The sequence below is a fragment of the Lichenostomus cassidix genome, chromosome 5, assembly GCF_008360975.1.
Source record: "Lichenostomus cassidix isolate B80296 chromosome 5, HeHo_3.0, whole genome shotgun sequence".
Taxonomy (NCBI): domain Eukaryota; kingdom Metazoa; phylum Chordata; class Aves; order Passeriformes; family Meliphagidae; genus Lichenostomus; species Lichenostomus cassidix.
In genome coordinates this window covers 24,158,943-24,176,035 of record NC_139486.1, presented here as the reverse complement: position 1 = coordinate 24,176,035, position 17,093 = coordinate 24,158,943, and the positions used below count along the sequence as shown (strand labels likewise).

The window sequence follows — 17,093 nt, the reverse complement described above, 5'->3', positions numbered from 1 at the left end:
GATGGGGTGCAGGAAGCCCATTATGTGATTACCAGAAGCAGGGAAAAGATACCAGAAGAAACATTCCACACCATTTACTCATGGTTGTCAGAGAGAGCTCACTGGACATTTCCTCTGAGCCAGTGGATGCATTCCTTTCTCACCCTTTTCTCACATAATTTATTGAAGCTGAACAGTTCTGAGGCTTCCAACCCTCTGCTAGATCTGGTTATGATTGGCAAAAGAGTGAAAAAGTTATGAAGGGGAGTGAGCAAAAGGCAACAAGAGAGACACACAGCAGGAATACATGAGCCTTCTTTCTTCACATTCCTAAATGATTCCAGCAAAAGCTTCTGTTGAAGACTTGGCCACAGTTTGTATCTTGAACCATTTAGAATGTAAAAGGGTATTTTTAATTGTCTTCAAACATATTTGGATTTAATGATAAAAACCCCATTGAAAGTATTTTCGTCTTTTAGCTATATGTTCTGTTTCCTGTGATATAGTGAAAATTAAAGATCCCAAACCTACACAATTACAATGTCTTCACTGATACATCAATATTTACATTTCCCTATTTTAAGTATGGAAGGGAAGATAAGTATCTTAATTAGGGCCATCAAGTAGTTTGGCTCATGAGATGTATTATCTTAGCTTATTTCATATAGATTTTTGCTAGGTTCACATGCTTTTTAAAAAGTGTTTATCTTACTAAAATCCATTCATCCATTATTATTACAAAGCAAGGAATTGACCTTACCCTACATTCAAGTGCACTCTGACTTAATAGGACAGAATTATACACTAGGACATATGCAAACACAGACTTTTACATAGGAATACTATGAAGTTCATAACTGCTGCCTCATTACATAACAAAGTTAAGTTTCAAAATCGAATCACACCAAATCTTTGGAAAAAAAAATTCGAATATTGAAATCTGCAGCTTAAACCTATTTCTAGTAAAAATGTATTGTTGTTTGGAGTTGTAAAGGACAGTTTAAAAGATATATAGGACAATCTGTAAATAATGGCATTTAAGTACTTATCACAGATGAAAAAAAATTCCTTCTAGCATCATGTGCAAACACACTCCATTTACAGAGACCCATAGCAAAATTAAGATGGAAGTGCAGAATGTGCCTTGAAAGAAACTAGGTATGAGTAAGAAAGTCACAGGGAAAGCTTCTGTGGCACAGGAAGTCCTTTCACTTTTCAGAACGCCATCCATCATGCTGGGGAAACGGCAGGAAAGTAACCTACTACTACTTAATAGGCTTCTGCATAGCAAGTTGCTTTGAAGCAGCAGCTGCCCACAGTAAATTTCGCTGACCCTTAGAGCCTTTCTCCAAGTTTTCCAACTGTTTTGTCTCCTGAGTTACAACTCAGTGTTAGGTCCAAGTCACCAGCACCTGACAAAACTTAGAAGGTCCAACAATGTGAGAATGTGAAGCTTTCAGGGATGTTATCTTTTCCATACAACACCAGCAGAGAGACCTGATGCCATTACATTTACTAATAGAGAAACTTTTCTCCCTCTGAAACGGGCAATTTTAGAGGATGGCATCACACAACACGCATGTGCACTATTACAGAATGTAAGATAAGTGTTAGATTCCTGATACAGTAATTAGCACTCTGACACAATTCCATGCACTACATCTTATTCAGTAAATCTTAAATGTGTAACAGTTAAAATCTGCTGTTTACACCAAAGTGATGAAAATAAATATTAACATGCAATTACAGAGAATGCCACGATACAATACCCTAACACATCAATTAATTAAGCCTTATCATAGTTATTTACTCAAGACCTGCTAATCAAATGCACTCCTGCATTTTTTGTTCCAATGCCTGTGAGCTCAGTGACAGTAAATTACTTGTTCTGCTTCACTTCCTCCTTAAACCATTCCTTCTCACCAGAGTTTGTGAAACTGAAGACATTATACCACTCTCCTTCAAACAAATCCTATCATTGTCCTTGTTGACATCCCTCCTGTCCTTGTTGACATCAGGTGTCACCTTTCGCCTCTCCTTATCTGTTTTGTTTGGAGCCTTCCTCCCCTCATTTTTCCCAGTGCTGCTCATATGATCCCTTCCCGTCTTCCCCTCCCAATATCCATCTGCTATGGTTCTATGCATGCCATAATGCTCCTATATTTAAGCACATACCTTTCACAGTGCCACAGTCCATCCTTCTAGAGTCAATAAACCACAACAAAATGAAGAGATTAAGGATTTTTAAGAAGGTCCAATTCTATATAAATTTGGCAAATCAGGATATTAGTCACTTTTCCCATTTTCTTGAACCTCTGATTTCCTATTAACTTTTCAAATGGACTAGTTAGAGAATAAAAGTTTCATTTAACTTCAACAGTGGTGAGTAATCTAGACTGATATAAATGCTTGGCATGCTTATGTTAGTGTTGGAGCTACAGCTACTCTGTTAATGTTCAAGGTTAGGTTGTGTTAAACACCAAAAATAGAAACATGAAATACTATGGCAAGATTACCACTTGTCCTTTACACTTGCACATATTAAATGGAATGTAAATGTCCTCTTGGTTCCTCAAATGAATAAAACATAGTAGGGATCACATAACGGTAGGAAGAATATTCATTCCAAGATCATCTGTCCTCAAATGGCAAGTTGGTGGGGTAGCACAATAATATTTGCCTTTCTTGGAAATTTGCCTGGGTGGTTACCAAATGAATATAAAATTAGATGAAATTGCTATAGTATCTACAGTATAGAATAGACACAAACCTGACCAAATGAGACAAATTCACAGTCAAGCTTTGAGCTACGGATCCTTAAACTTCCTTTCTCATCAAAGAATCATAAAGAGAATTCTCAAGGAAAAAATTGAAGAACAGTCTCCATCTGGGAAAAGAGAGAATATATTAATTCAGATTAGATGGCTTCCCAGAATGAAACAATCCTAATTTGGTAAAGGAAGTTTAACTTTGGAAATCAATTTTGAAATCACATGCAAGGGGTGAAGTGCTATTAAGTAGCTCATGCCATTCTTGGCAATTTGAGTAAAAAACACAAGTTTAGTTTTAAATGACAATACTAAGTGACTGAATACCACTCCATCAAATCTCTGGCTCGTTCAGTTAAGACACTTCAGAGAAATTACAAGCAGAAACTAGACAGACACTTGCAAGTAAAAACACATTTTATATTATTCTCTGTTTTGTAACTTGGATTCCAATCTTAAAGTTGAAAATATTATCCCATCTTTTGTTGAAATCCTCTCTGTTATTTTTCTTTTTTTAAATCTTTTTAAATAAGTTTAGCATTCAGAGTGAAATGAGGCGAATCTGACATATGGAGATTCTAGGGACAGAACAAATCCAAACTCTTCAGTATTACTGACATTTAGTGCAAGAGGGGAACCTCAAGAATTATAATTGCTCTAATCAAGCTGCAAACGGCATTTTGAGGACTAGTCTGAGAATCAGATCTTGTTTTTAGCTGGCAGAAATAAGTCAATTCCCTTTTGGTGAGGATCAAAGAATAAGATAAGAGCCTACAATGCTTGGCTAACACCATTCTGTCACAGCAGCTCTAAAACCATTATAATCTAAATAACAAACTATGTTGTTATAAATCTTTGAGCCAATGTGATATCTTTGGTTCCATGCACTACGTTATTCCTTCTGGTTTTCTGGACAGGGTAGTTTTAATTGACTCCTCTGATGCAAGTCTAGAGTGAATCCACACAAATCCTCCTTCTTATTCCAGGCATGATGGTGCCAAGAAGATAGGAATGCAAACCTGTAAGTAAAATAATTTCTTCAGCAGCAAATGCTAGATCAATGTTTAAAAGTAAACAAACAAAACTCCAACTTAAGTGCACTGACAATTCCTCCTCTCATATCAGCCATGCCCTTCAGTAGCTACAATACCACAACTTTTTTTCTATGGTACCAATAGGAAAAAGCTGTAGAAAAGCTCTTTGCAAAGGCCATTTCAGTACTGCCAGACAGTAGCCAAATATTCCACAACAAGTTGCATACCCATTTGTCCCATAAAAATGCAATGTCCTGAGATATAAAAACTGTATAGGGAAGTCTGTAAACAGATTTGAAATTAGGTTTTTAACTGATGGAGCCAATTAATTTTGCTAGTATGGACCTATTGTTGATGGCATCAAATAAAAATACATGCAGCATATTAGCATATTTCTGAAGAATTCTTCTGGAGTAATTTTTACATGGATAATGCAAGTTTCCTTTCTTGATACCTGCCAATTTCCCACCAGCTTTAGGATGAGTACAAAATGGCATCTTTTTTTGATACCCAGACTTATTTTCAGATTTTGTTAATTATTCAGTTAAATAAGGCAAAAGAGTATCTAGTTCATGCCCATCTGTAAAATTTTTTTCAGTTATGGAAATCAACCTAGCATAAAAAAAAAAAGTCACAGGTTTCTGGATAATAAAAAGATACCAAAGCTATAGCAAAGACTGTGTGCAGAAAACGTGTTTTTATTTTCTTATTTCTTGTTTTCAATTATAATTTCAAGCTATATGAGATATTCAATATAGAAAGTCAACTTCTACTAAAGAAGACAGAACATTTAAGGCCAATGGTCTGTGCATTTTATCACTTACATAAACAGTTTATTTTACTGAGGGTTTAAAATTAATATTTGAAAACAAACAATCCCTCACTCATTCTCCCCACCAATGAATTAGCCTCAATGTTCTAAAGAATACACAGCAATCAATTAAATATATGGAACAGAAATAAATATTATTGAGATACGATACCATAGAAAACTATATATTAAAGAAGATTTCAAAAATTGGACATAAAATCTTTATAATTATTAGCATTTACTGATTCAGAAAATTAATGTTTAAACAGAAATAAAATAAAAATTATGGCAGTATAGCATGAATAAATGGAGGCTGAAGGATCAGATACAATTAAACAGTGAATTTAGAGGAGCTGCAAATAGGAGTCTGTGCAAATGCCCCACAAGTTTTCACTACAGGAGTCCCACTGGCCTCCATCTAAAATGACCAAATGCAATTTAGCATAATTTAGAAACAAGATAATATTACCCATACTCTACTTTCCATTAACAGCCTTACAACTCTGAAAGGATAGAGTGCTCAAAGGCTCCACCTTGCTCTTCCAAGGTTTTTAAGGGAAGTGGCATTCCTAAATTCCACATCAGACTGACAGTAAACTCCTGAATTGTCCCCAGAGACTGCTCTCCTATCTGTTACTATGCCCTTCTGTTACAGTCCTGCCCTACCACACAAAGTTTACTGCAGCCTCCCTTCACTATAAACTGAGCTTATTTTTATGTCATATTTTCACTTCCTGCATGCAAATTTAATTACTCATATTGATACTTATTAAGGAAAGCAACCTAGTCACTCTGTGCAGTAAGATTTGACTACAAAGTACCTAAGGAAGTCATACATTATTATCAGGGAAATAAAACATGAAAGTATGTATTGGAAAGGGGGTTCAGATAAGAACTCAATAAAATGATGAAAAAGTGTCTGAAATTTCCTTAAATATTTCAAATTTCATATATAATTATGTGCATTGAATTTTCAGAATGTCAAAATTTACATTAAAATGAACAACTCTAATTAGAAACCAAGAAATTGCTTTAAGAAATACAACTTTCTTACAGAAAATAGCAAAGATGTGTATAGAGTTCCCAACTCACTATATGCAGAGGTTGAACCACAGAAAAATCAAAGTTGAAGAATAAGATGAATATTTTATTTCTTTACCATTTGCATATGAAAAAGGTAATTGATAACAATGATATGGCACTAATAGTAAAGTTCTATGAGGGGAGGAGAGAAAAAACAACAAACATGACACCTAGTAGGAGTTAGGGTCACAAAAAAAAAAAATAAAATAGAAAGTTGCAGAGTAAACATCTGCAAGTAGCGCTACTGTTGAGAGAAAAGGGAGAAGCAAATGCTCATGTAGGCCATTACCACGCAGCCTGAAACTTAAAGCAACACAACTGGCACAGGATTTTTCTTGCAAGATCAAAAGGAAGCAGCAATGCCATCTGCTGTTTGCTTTGAAAAATTGTTAGAGCAGATGTTCCCATGTGTGGACTCTCCATCCCTTCTACTAAGAAACCACTTGAAAAATAGCCATGAAATAACATGGGGAAAACATCTGCATGGAATACAGAAGACCACCAGTAGTGAAGCACAGGAAAGCCAAGAGAGGAGGAGAGAAAGGGCTGGAGCAATTCAAGCACGTCTAAGACTAGGTCAGAGACAGGCACCCCGTTGTGTGGCATAACCTCCATATGTATACATATGTATAACCACTCACTGGTTGTCTTTTCCTTTCGTTACTCAGCAGGAGGAAGCCAGATTTCTCACCCATTGAACCTATGTCAGGCAAGGCACTCTCTGTGTATAGTTAAGCCAAACACCACAAAGAATGTGCTAAAGAACCTGCATGGCGAGGCGCAAGAATGACTTACTCCTTCCTCTCCCCTTCTGCAGACTTACATCCCACCTAACACGATAAAAACACAGTACTGTATTTCTCTACTATGAGCAGAGAAATTATGTGCTTTCTACATTTCCAAAACTGCTTTAATTTCAGAACTGAGAAAGTCTTCATCAATTTATACTAAATTGTCTATGTGCTCTGACAAATCTTTCTACAAGTACAGTGCAATCACAGTCACCAAGACATGGTACCATCCAAGTGCTACAGGAGACACACAGAAAGAAGATACAAGATGCACTGAATGTCTTATGGGTCTCCTAGGAGTCTTAAAAGGAGCACGTTTACCAGTCCCACAGCACTGTTAGAGATGAATGCAAAATACATTAACAGCAATGAGATTAGCTTAAAAATATGTGTAATATCCATAGACATTGTAGATAGGTGAGAAATTTGACACTTACTTTGCCTGAATTTCAAAAAAATGTTCGGCTAAACAATCCCAGCTCTCAGCCTTTCCTCACAAGAAAGATGATGAAGTCCCTACACCACCCTGGTGCCCCTTTGTTGGACTCCACATTATGTCCATGTCTCTCTTGTACTGGGACATCCAGAACTGGACCAAATGCTCCAAGTGTGGCCTCAGCAGTGCTGAGTACAGGGCAAAAATCACCTCCCCTAACATTCTGGCAACACTCCTCCTGATGCAGCCCATGGTACCATCAGCCTTATGATGCAAATAGTCCAATTAAGAAATGCCTTAGATTTGCTCTGAATATCTTCTTCCATCAGTCTACACTTACCATTCTCACAAGGATTTACCACACTAAATGTTGTAGAGATATTTCTGACTTCTCAGTCACTTTAACACACCTATTCAGACTTCTAATAGTGTCATTTAAGTGGACTGTAATCCTTAAACATACTGTCTTTTTTTTTTTTTACATCTTGGAGTGATTGAGTGATTGAGTAATGACTGACCTGAAGTAAGACTGGATATCAAGATTATCTCTTTTTTACCACTTCACTCTAACAAAAAAAAAAGTGTCATTGGGAAGATTATTTGAGATTTCTCCACTTAATGATCTTTCACAAGATTTATATGGGGTGAATTATCTTTAGAATCTCACAATCTGAGTTATTAAGAAATGCATAAGCTTCCCCTAATGCTTCTATTTCCCCTATATATAAACAACTGAGAAGTGGTACTACAACTACATTAGCAGTCAGCTACCTAGTTCAATATGAAACCATCACATGTAGTTCAGAACTCAGAGACATTTGAATCTGGATTTGAAATTTGCAGAAGAAAATAGACTAATTTTTCAGGTAGAGATAATACAGAAGGATCTGGAAGTCTGAGAAGTCTGAAATTAATTTGTCCCACCTATGTTTCAGATAGCTACTGTCTGTGAGTCTCTCAAAGACCAGACACACATGTGAGCCAGTCCTTCAAATTACAATAGAAGGCAGAGCAATGTGTGCACACATGTACCTAACCAACACAATAAAATAAAGGTGTACCTATGCAGTGAGTTATCACACAAACATTTCTTCTTTCTGCCGATGCCTTTTGGTATCTTTCTCACTTCTTTTCCAGCTTGCTCTTTCTCTCTTTTCTTTCTATTTCTCCCTGCTTCTAGTGAATCAAAAGAAAAATGAATCAGAATTACCAGTAGGTCATGATAAATGTTTGTGAGAAAGCAATAATTTTCTATGTATATATCCAACGCCTGGTCCTCTGATAACTCAAAATATGAGCTCCTTTCTTAATCTTATTTGAAGGTTCTGTCATCACCCATAGATCACAAACTGGCGGATTGATTATAGGCAGCAAGACACAGCAGAGTACTCAAAAGGTAAGGAAATTCATCAACAACTTCTGCTAATATCCTCTGAGACACCAAACACACACAAAAGTACTATATCTGACATCTAAATGAATGCATTTCAGTGATTAAAGCTATTCTGTCCAATTTTACCAATCTGTTTTTTCTGAAATCAGAAATTACACATGGGCAAAACCAGATCTTCAAATTCTCTGCAAGTTTAATGCTTAAATGTTATATTTTACTAGAAAATTATACATGAGACAGGACCCAAGAAATGCACACAAAAATTTTTTTTAGACTCTCAGACAATTAAAAAGCGCAGCATTATTTCTGTGAATGACCACAGCTGAACAGCATTTTGTCTTGTATTACCAATTGGTTACACATACCTGTGCATTATACCATCTCTTAACAAAACTATACTAAGACTACGACAGGTTGTTCTGACACATTCATACAGCTGTGTATATATGCTGTAACTAAACATATCATGACTCTTCTAGACTTATATACTACTTTCACTTGCGAAGTTGTAGTTGTACCTGTAGTATATACTAGGTCTGCTTCAGGTGGGTGTAAGAGATTAAAAAAATTGATGTTTTGTTCCAGAAGATATTCTTATTGAGAAAATATCTCAAAAAGACAAAACTTTTTTCAAGGGATTAGAGCTGCACAAAACTAATGCCATTATCTTATCAGTGACTGCCTTTATCCTGTAGGGATGAAAATGATCTCTCTGCAAAGGATTCTAGAAATAGCAGGTGTATGTGTTATCAGGAGGAGCAGAATAACTGATTTCCAAATCCTTGCTGTCTGTGTGACAGTACCTAAGTACAAGCAAAAACATTGCTGTTTCAAACTGCAAAGAAAACAATAAATTAATGTTATGGGGCAAATTTCAATACTACTGATACATGAAGTGAGATGTTCATATTAAAAAACACAATTTGGATGCACCTAATGTTTTTATTGCTTCAAATTTACACTGTCCACTTTTAATTCAAAACTTCAAGTAGGTCCAGGAATGACCATTTTCCAGGAAGGACCATCTTTTCCATCCATTCACCTAGATATCTACTAAGGCATAATGATTATTTATGTGTTTTACAAGCTGGAAGCATCACTGAAAGTGGAACACAAGTTGATTCAGATAAATTTTTTTGATATGCACAGTTTTTCTAAAATATTCTGTCTCCTCACCTCTACTGTCTATAAGAAATACTGCTATATAGGCTCAGTTCTTCCCCTGAGTCATTAATCTTAGAGGCCTCAGCTGGGAATCTCAAACTGTGAAGCAGCTGTCAATGCTTAGAAGGAAATGTGAGCAGCCAGAATGAGCACTAGAGCTGTTGCTTGCTTGTTGCTGCCATTGTGCAACAACACTCATCAGATATGCAACATCAGAAACGCACATTTAGAGCCCCCTGAAGTGATTTAAACAGCTGCTAGATTTAGAGACTTTTCTACTTGTAAATATTCAATATTTTCAGTTTAAAGGCTTTTTCAAATGAAAATATCCAAAACTGTAGAAATTCAAAAGAAAAAAATTAATGCTAATTATTTTCTTTCTTGTAATACTTTGCAATCTCAATTAGAAAAGGGATTTATTTAACTTCTGTGAAAATATAGAAAAAAAAATAATAAAACAAAAATGTTCTGTGTTTTTAATAGGAATTCTTATTTTTCTGCATTATTTTATATCTTCACTAACATAAATCAAAAGAAAGAAAAGCAGTGGTTTTGAAGCACTGGTTTGTATCTTTATAGTACAATTTGCATGTACAATAAGAAGATATGTGAGAGTGTTGATTGTTCTTACAATCTCAGACCCAGGCCGCATGTTTCTGTGCAATATTTTACCAGGAAATCCATCACACATCAGGCACTGAAATGCAGTATCATAAATTCACTTCCAATTAAATTGGCCACATTTTGCCTATTTTGTTCATTATCCTTGGAGGCTGCCAAAGGAGTTAGAGAATACTGGACCATACCCAGAACTTTAAATTCATGAGAATTTATGTTTGTGAAACAGCATGCTCCTTGGGCCTATAAGCAAGAGATAGACAAGGAAACAGAATTAGAAGCCAACACACTGTGAGCACTTGATGAATGTGTCTAGCTTTGTAAAGAGTCACATCTGGTATTATAACTTTTTGCCTCTCCAAGTTTGGTAACTGAATAACATAGACACTTCTTAAGAATTTTAGTTGCCAAAAAAGTTTGATGCACAAACCTTCTAGTTTAGAAGCTGAGTCAGAGATTTATTGATAAATATGATGAAGTTTGGTAAGCAAGATATTACCTTCCCTTCACACTTTCCAAGACAAAGGCTGTCCTGGAAATAACTAAGTTGTTACTAGCTTTCCCTATTTTCCTCTTGCTTCCTGCTTCTGAAGATGTTTTGTAGTTGCTGCTGGTTGTAAGAAGCTTAGCAAAACAAGGCTAGAAATGAGGATTTAAAAAAAGGGATCAGATGCCATCAGCAAATATTGACAGAGAAGTTAAGAATCTAAACAGAATCTAAGAAGTTAAGAATCTAAAAAGAAGTTAAGAATCCACATCTTGAAAATATCTGTTTACTGATGTAGCAAAGCCATTTATCTTCAAATGACTACCTGCAAGTCTATCAGCTACAAATGCACAGAGGCATTATTTCTTAATTTTACAAGAAAATGATGTAACAATTAGTTTTGTTATTCTAGGGATTGAGAGGACTCAAATCTAAGAGGTACTGCATTGTTTTCACAAAGCAGCTTTTGCATTTTCTGAAATAAGCCAGAAAATGTGACTCACCCACAGATATATAGTTACCATGAGATATAACAGAGTAGCAGAAGACACTGAAGGCAGTCTTGCGTGTAGAAGACAGGAAAAGATAGTCTTCTAATAACCTCATAACAGGAAGAGTAATCTTGCTTTGGAACAATGGCTGTATTCTTCGCTTTATTCTCTTCATACCTGTTTTATAAGGTTTTGTCCTATCTTAAACTGTCAGCCAAAGGAGATGGAGAAAAAAAGAAGAGATATTTTGAAATGGAATGCATTTTCATGAAGTACAGTGTTTCTCTTCTAGCTCTCAAAAAAGGTGACAACAACTTCTGTCTAATATGCAATTTATATGCCAAAGTTTGAAGCAAAAACATCTGCATAGAAAATTCCTGCTGAAACAAAGTAACTAATAATTTTTTTTCAGAGCAGAAAAAATGTATTTACTTGTCCAAAAGTCTTATCATTAGCTTTATTTCTATGCACCCAAAAATGCCATTAACAAAATATTTGGAATGCTATCAGAGTTTAGCTTTCAATTCAAGTCCTTTGCAATAGTCATAACTATAAGTGGGGATAACATCCACAATGTTGAAAGTTTCAGTTTGAAAAAGCTGTTACAGATGTATGCTTTCAAAATAGATTTTATATAGGGAATTTACTTGGAGAGTCTTTCCATGTGAACAACAGTGTGCCTGCTGAGCACATTGAGAATACACATCTGCAGCCAGAACCACCAAACTCAAGATTGCTGTGAACAAGTCTGGTCTGTATAACAATTTTGTCTTCCATTATGAGTGTTTGCAAAGTTGATTTTCTCCCTGCCATTGTACAATTCTGCAGAAGTCCATTAAAGCCGGTGGTGAGGACAAACTCTGAAACAAAGCTTACAAACTGTAATGAATCTTTGACAATAAGACCAGTTAAAAAGGCAAATAAAGTATAGTTGGTGATGAGGAAATCTCTATGTATGTATACTAGGCTTTGGTACTTCTTGAGAAATACTGGATCAGCAGAGTCTAATCAAAATCTACTGAGAATTCCCCAACTATTCATCCCCTGCATTCACAGGGAATACTGGATGCATATCATCTGTCATAAGGCACCCTGCATGTGCTTGCAGCACATCAAGTTTGGCCTTTTGGCATTTTTCTCTATCTCGTGTTTTTGGTTCATGAATGGCCTCCTGAGTCACAAAAACATTGTATTGTATTGTATTGTATTGTATTGTATTGTATTATATTGTATTAAGAGTCTTACACTGATCTTGTCCATGGCAGGGGGTTTGGAACAAGATGATCTTTAAGGTCCTTGTCAACGCAAACCATTCTATGATTTTATGATCTTGCTGCCCTTTGCAAAACACCAAAGCTTATGAAATGGATGTAGCCAAGAGAGGTGGTTTGAACCTACCAAATTCACAACTATCATATCCAAAATTTTTTAATCCAAGACTAGACTCACACTGCAATTTTAACCTTCTTTGGAGTACTGAACTTCAATGTTACTGTTCTGCAGTGTCCTCAAGATAGCATTCTTCAAAAGAAGGGATGTCTGTCCCTGTCTGATGTCTTTCACACTTTGGAAATCAGCAGCTTGCTGTTCTGCAAAAGTGAGTTGATTAACCGTGTGGCTCCCTTGATAAACGATAGTTTTTCACAGCCAAACTCAAACACAAAGATGTGCTTTTACAGCTGTCTTGTTTGCAGATTTGTATGTTTTTGTCAGATTTGTACAGTACAGATGTAAAATGTAAGGCACACTGAGTTTCAAGTTCACTGTAGGCCATTTATTGAGATGCAAATATCAATAATTTTTTATAGTTTTAAAATCATTCAAAGGTTGCCTTTCAATCATTTTGATAGCCCAAATTGTTTCACAAAGTAGCTCACAAAAACACTAAAATGCATTAATTCAAGCTAATTGCAATATCCCCCTTTTCAGGGCTAGAGGATGTATCAGTTATCTCTGCTTTATTTACCAGAGGCTTCTCCTTTTCACTAAGCACTCTATTCCCAAACAACACCAAAACAAAAAGAATCCTCAAAGAAAGCAGGATTCTATTTACTGGAATATCTGCATATATATATGAGTTTAATAAATTCTACTTAGGCCCTACTATGATAATTTTCAGTGTTTTATTTTTGCCTATTAGTAATTCCCTTAAGATATAAGACCTTTCATTCAACATTTAACCAACAAAGGACAGGCTATGTCCTCAGATACTTACAGCATTTCAACAAGTGGGACAGCCTCATCAGGCTGCCTTATACGCAGCAAATGAATGGATTATTAGAAAGGATCCTGAGACAATGAAAAGTTATTCCTTTTGCTTATGAAAACTATTTCCCCATGGTTAGATAGGAGGACTTTGAAGGTATTAGAAACTAAAGACAGATTTCCTGAATCTCTGTCTTAGGACTTTAACCACAAATCTTGCATGGGTATTGACTATGAAGTGTCAGCATGACTGATGATAAGCCTCAGTACTTGTTGATTCAGCTAAATTTCTTTTTTAAAGTAAATAACACCTATCTGTATGACAAGAGAAAGTAAATTGACAATTTTTATATGAAAACATATTCTAATTAACCATTTAAAAAGGGGAAAACTAGTTAGTGACAGCCACAGACTCTAATGGATACAGTAAGTATCACCAGAAAAAACTGGATAGCAAGTTTAAAGACTGGGCAAATTTCCTGCAGTGCTTGACTGTAGGGATAGTCTAACTAGAATTTTCATTGTGTTGCAAGCTTGGTACTTGTGAGAGGGGGGAAAATCAAAATAAGAGAAGGAATATTTTAACTACCTCCACAGAATAAAAATTCAAGTGCAAAAATATCAGGAATACTTAACTAATCTTGCTTTCCATAATGTCAAATTTTCCTTCCGGCGGTACTGAGATATTCAGTTTTCCAAAATTAAAAAAATTAATTTCCTAGCATGCTAATTATAATATTATTAAAAATTTATAACATATTGTGATATCAAACATGATGTTACAAGCTGAAATAAATATGTTATACATAAATATTAAAAACACACACACACACGTCCAGACAAAATCACTGAAATAAAAAATTTTATCATATCAAATACACACATTTTTGAAATTAATTCAGAAAATTGTTGGATTAATTTCTATTCTTATTATTGAGCAGTTATCAAAATAAGCTGCTCCCATAAAACATTTTTATTATACTAAAATTGCAATTTTTATCTTTTACAGAGAAATCTGTTTCATTAAAAATATTTTAACCAGTCTGGAAACAGATGAGTTCATTTAACATGCTGAAATGTGTTACAGAGTCTAGAGAGGGTTTGAACAATTAAGTTTCTGTGGCTGGGAAGCCTTAGCTCTTCAATTAGTGCCTAAGAGTTGTGGAGTTTTGTTTCCACTCCTTGAATACCAATGGAATGATCAGGATGTTGGTTCATCACACACATCCAAGAACTCAAGAATGACTGAGTCACATACTGAAAGCACACAGCCATAAACCATAGAAAGGGAATCCATGCAAAGGCTGCCCCAAAAGGTCTCCTGCATAGAGATTAAGGTGGAACGGAGCTATTTCAAACTGTGGTTGCTTTCTCTAAAAGAGAAATACTCGATTTTTAAACCTAATCAACATGCAGCATGAGTAGTAATGTTAGCAGCCACATATTCCCTCTTCATTCCGTAAATACTGAGGCACAGAAGAGAAGTCAGTGTAATTAAATGCTTCAACCAAAAAAAAATCGAAATTTACCACTTCTTCTGCAGCTTACCTGTGGAATAAATTACATATCTTTAAGTCTAAAGTTTGCCTGGTCTTTAAACATACTTGCTCAAAAATACTGCTAAATATTATCATTGGCCTTGGTCTCAACACCATTTATCTGTGCAGCAGCCAAAGCTCCTGTGTCAATCTGGTAGAGCTCAGGCATTAATATGCTGTTGTCTTTACACTTTATCTGATTTGGAAGAAACTTATTCCACCAGAGGTGAATTCCACCAGTGTAAATTGGTCCTAAGACATAGTGTCTGTGAAGATGTGAGGACTGTCCTCAGCAAAGCAGACCATTTGTGTATTTTTTCCTTAGTGTGATGATTATTATGCATACATGCTTGTTTTTTTATCTAGGTCTATACTTTAATGTTAACTCGACCCTAAAAGAGCAAGTTGCAGAATATTTGCCTATACGTGAACATTTGGCAAGGCATATTTTTCTAAATAAGACATTGTTCTATTCTCACGATTCATATAAAAGATCTCATACTATTGTGGACATTTAAGAGTTATCCAGGAAAATACCTAACTACACAAAAATGTCCACTTTAATTTATTGATTCATTTTGGACCATCATGGGAAACTTAGGGCCTAAAAATATCTTACCCATAGGCTTTATGTTCGCATTTCATATGTACTGGGAATGACTGACTGTACTAGAGGCCCTTGGTACCTGTTGCTGAAGTTTCTGTACTCAGTATTTTTCTTGGATTGGACTTGCAGCCAACTGGTTGTAATTGACCCTCTACTGGGACAAGTTAGGATAAGAACATATGCCTTTCCTTAAAAAGAGAGAGAGAGAAAAAGAGAAGGAGAAAGAGAGAGAAAGAGAAATATCACCAGTATTTATTTTAAGTTGCCTTCATTTCCAACTTTTCTGGCAGAATATCAAGCTTCTGTCATAATGCAGAACTCCAGTTAAAAGCAGCTCCTGGAAAAAAAAGACTACATGAGGAATTCTACCTAACTAAAATATAAAATTTAAGAATGGAGTAGCAGAGTTATTTCTGCCCTGTAGGGTAGACAGTCCACTTGATATTGCCATAAGATTTCGGCATACAAAATGCCAGGCTGGCATCTCTCTTTTGGGCAGTCATTAGTCAATTTGTCATACTTCATGCAAACATAAATTACTAAATTATAACTGCATATGTGAAAACCTCCAATGGTCCTTTACCTCAGGCCAACTATTTCTAGGCTAAACAAACCTGACACCAGGCTTCAGCAGCAATTGTAACAATTCCATGAGGAACTCAAGGCAATTACTGGCTGTACCATAAGAAAATATGCAAATTTTATCTAATTTTTAGTCTATGAGAAAGGAACTTTATTTTTACTCAACTTATGCATGCAGAAAAACACATTAAAAAACAAAGCTAGTGACTTTGCATGAATTTTTCATGTAACACATTAAGCTTTGGTGCACATAAATGGAAACTATCACCATCTTCGTTGATGAGCTCACACTCACACTAGCTTCATTCTCATTTTTGGCATATAAGGCAGACCTTCCTCTGAAATGATCAGTCCATTCCTAAGAGAACTCAGCAGCCTCTTGACCCAGTGCCCAAATACAAGTAAACCTACTGGAAATCACCCTTTTCTTCTTTAGACATATGCAAAAGTTTTCTGTTTTGAAAACTGCCACACATAAATCTCTTTCTACTGAAGAAATATCAATACTTCATATTTTCAGACACAAAGTTATACAGTAAGTTGCAAAACCCTGACTGACAAAGTCTAGTCCCTCCTCAGACAGGTAAAATTCCTTAATTAGGCATTGAAATGCTCCAACATTTATCATAAAATACCACAGTACAGAGCACCCTACACAGCCATAGACTCCTGTGGTATCTTCAATAAATACAAATATTTGGTGGCACCATTAGGCATTGCTTCCAAAATACAAATCAACAGTATCTCCGTATCTGCTAATGGTACGTTAAGACACTGACGCAACATTTAACAGATAATTTAACCTCTCCCAGTGATATTCACAGCTCCCAAAACAAAATCTATGCATTCTTGACTGTTCAACCTCAACAGCAGCTTTGTTTGCAACAGACATGTGTCCTCAAAGTCACTGATCAGAGCACTAAAACTAGCACAGCCCTTAGCTTAGAAAGCATTTGTAACAGTCAAATATAAACTACTGAAACCATAGTAATGTCATATAGAGACTCAGTGGCTTACAATGGATTTATGAACAAAGAGGAGGTATATGTAACCTATTGTTTTCTAGCTGCATGGAAATAGTTGTTCCTTCTCAGGTGGTAACTGGC

General features: G+C 35.7%; 1 protein-coding gene across 7 annotated transcripts in view; it reads right to left on the bottom strand.

Annotated features, from left to right (window-relative positions):
* Nucleotides 1–17,093, bottom strand: part of SLC25A21 (solute carrier family 25 member 21) — a 232,825-nt gene that overhangs the window by 143,716 nt on the left and 72,016 nt on the right. Inside the window, exon 2 of one of the 7 annotated variants that reach the window (XM_085061872.1) lies at nt 2,750–2,866. The exons of the other annotated variants lie outside the window; for them this stretch is intronic. The gene's annotated coding sequence lies outside the window, so the exon portion shown is untranslated. The remainder of the gene's footprint in view (nt 1–2,749; nt 2,867–17,093) is intronic. 7 annotated transcript variants of the gene reach the window in all.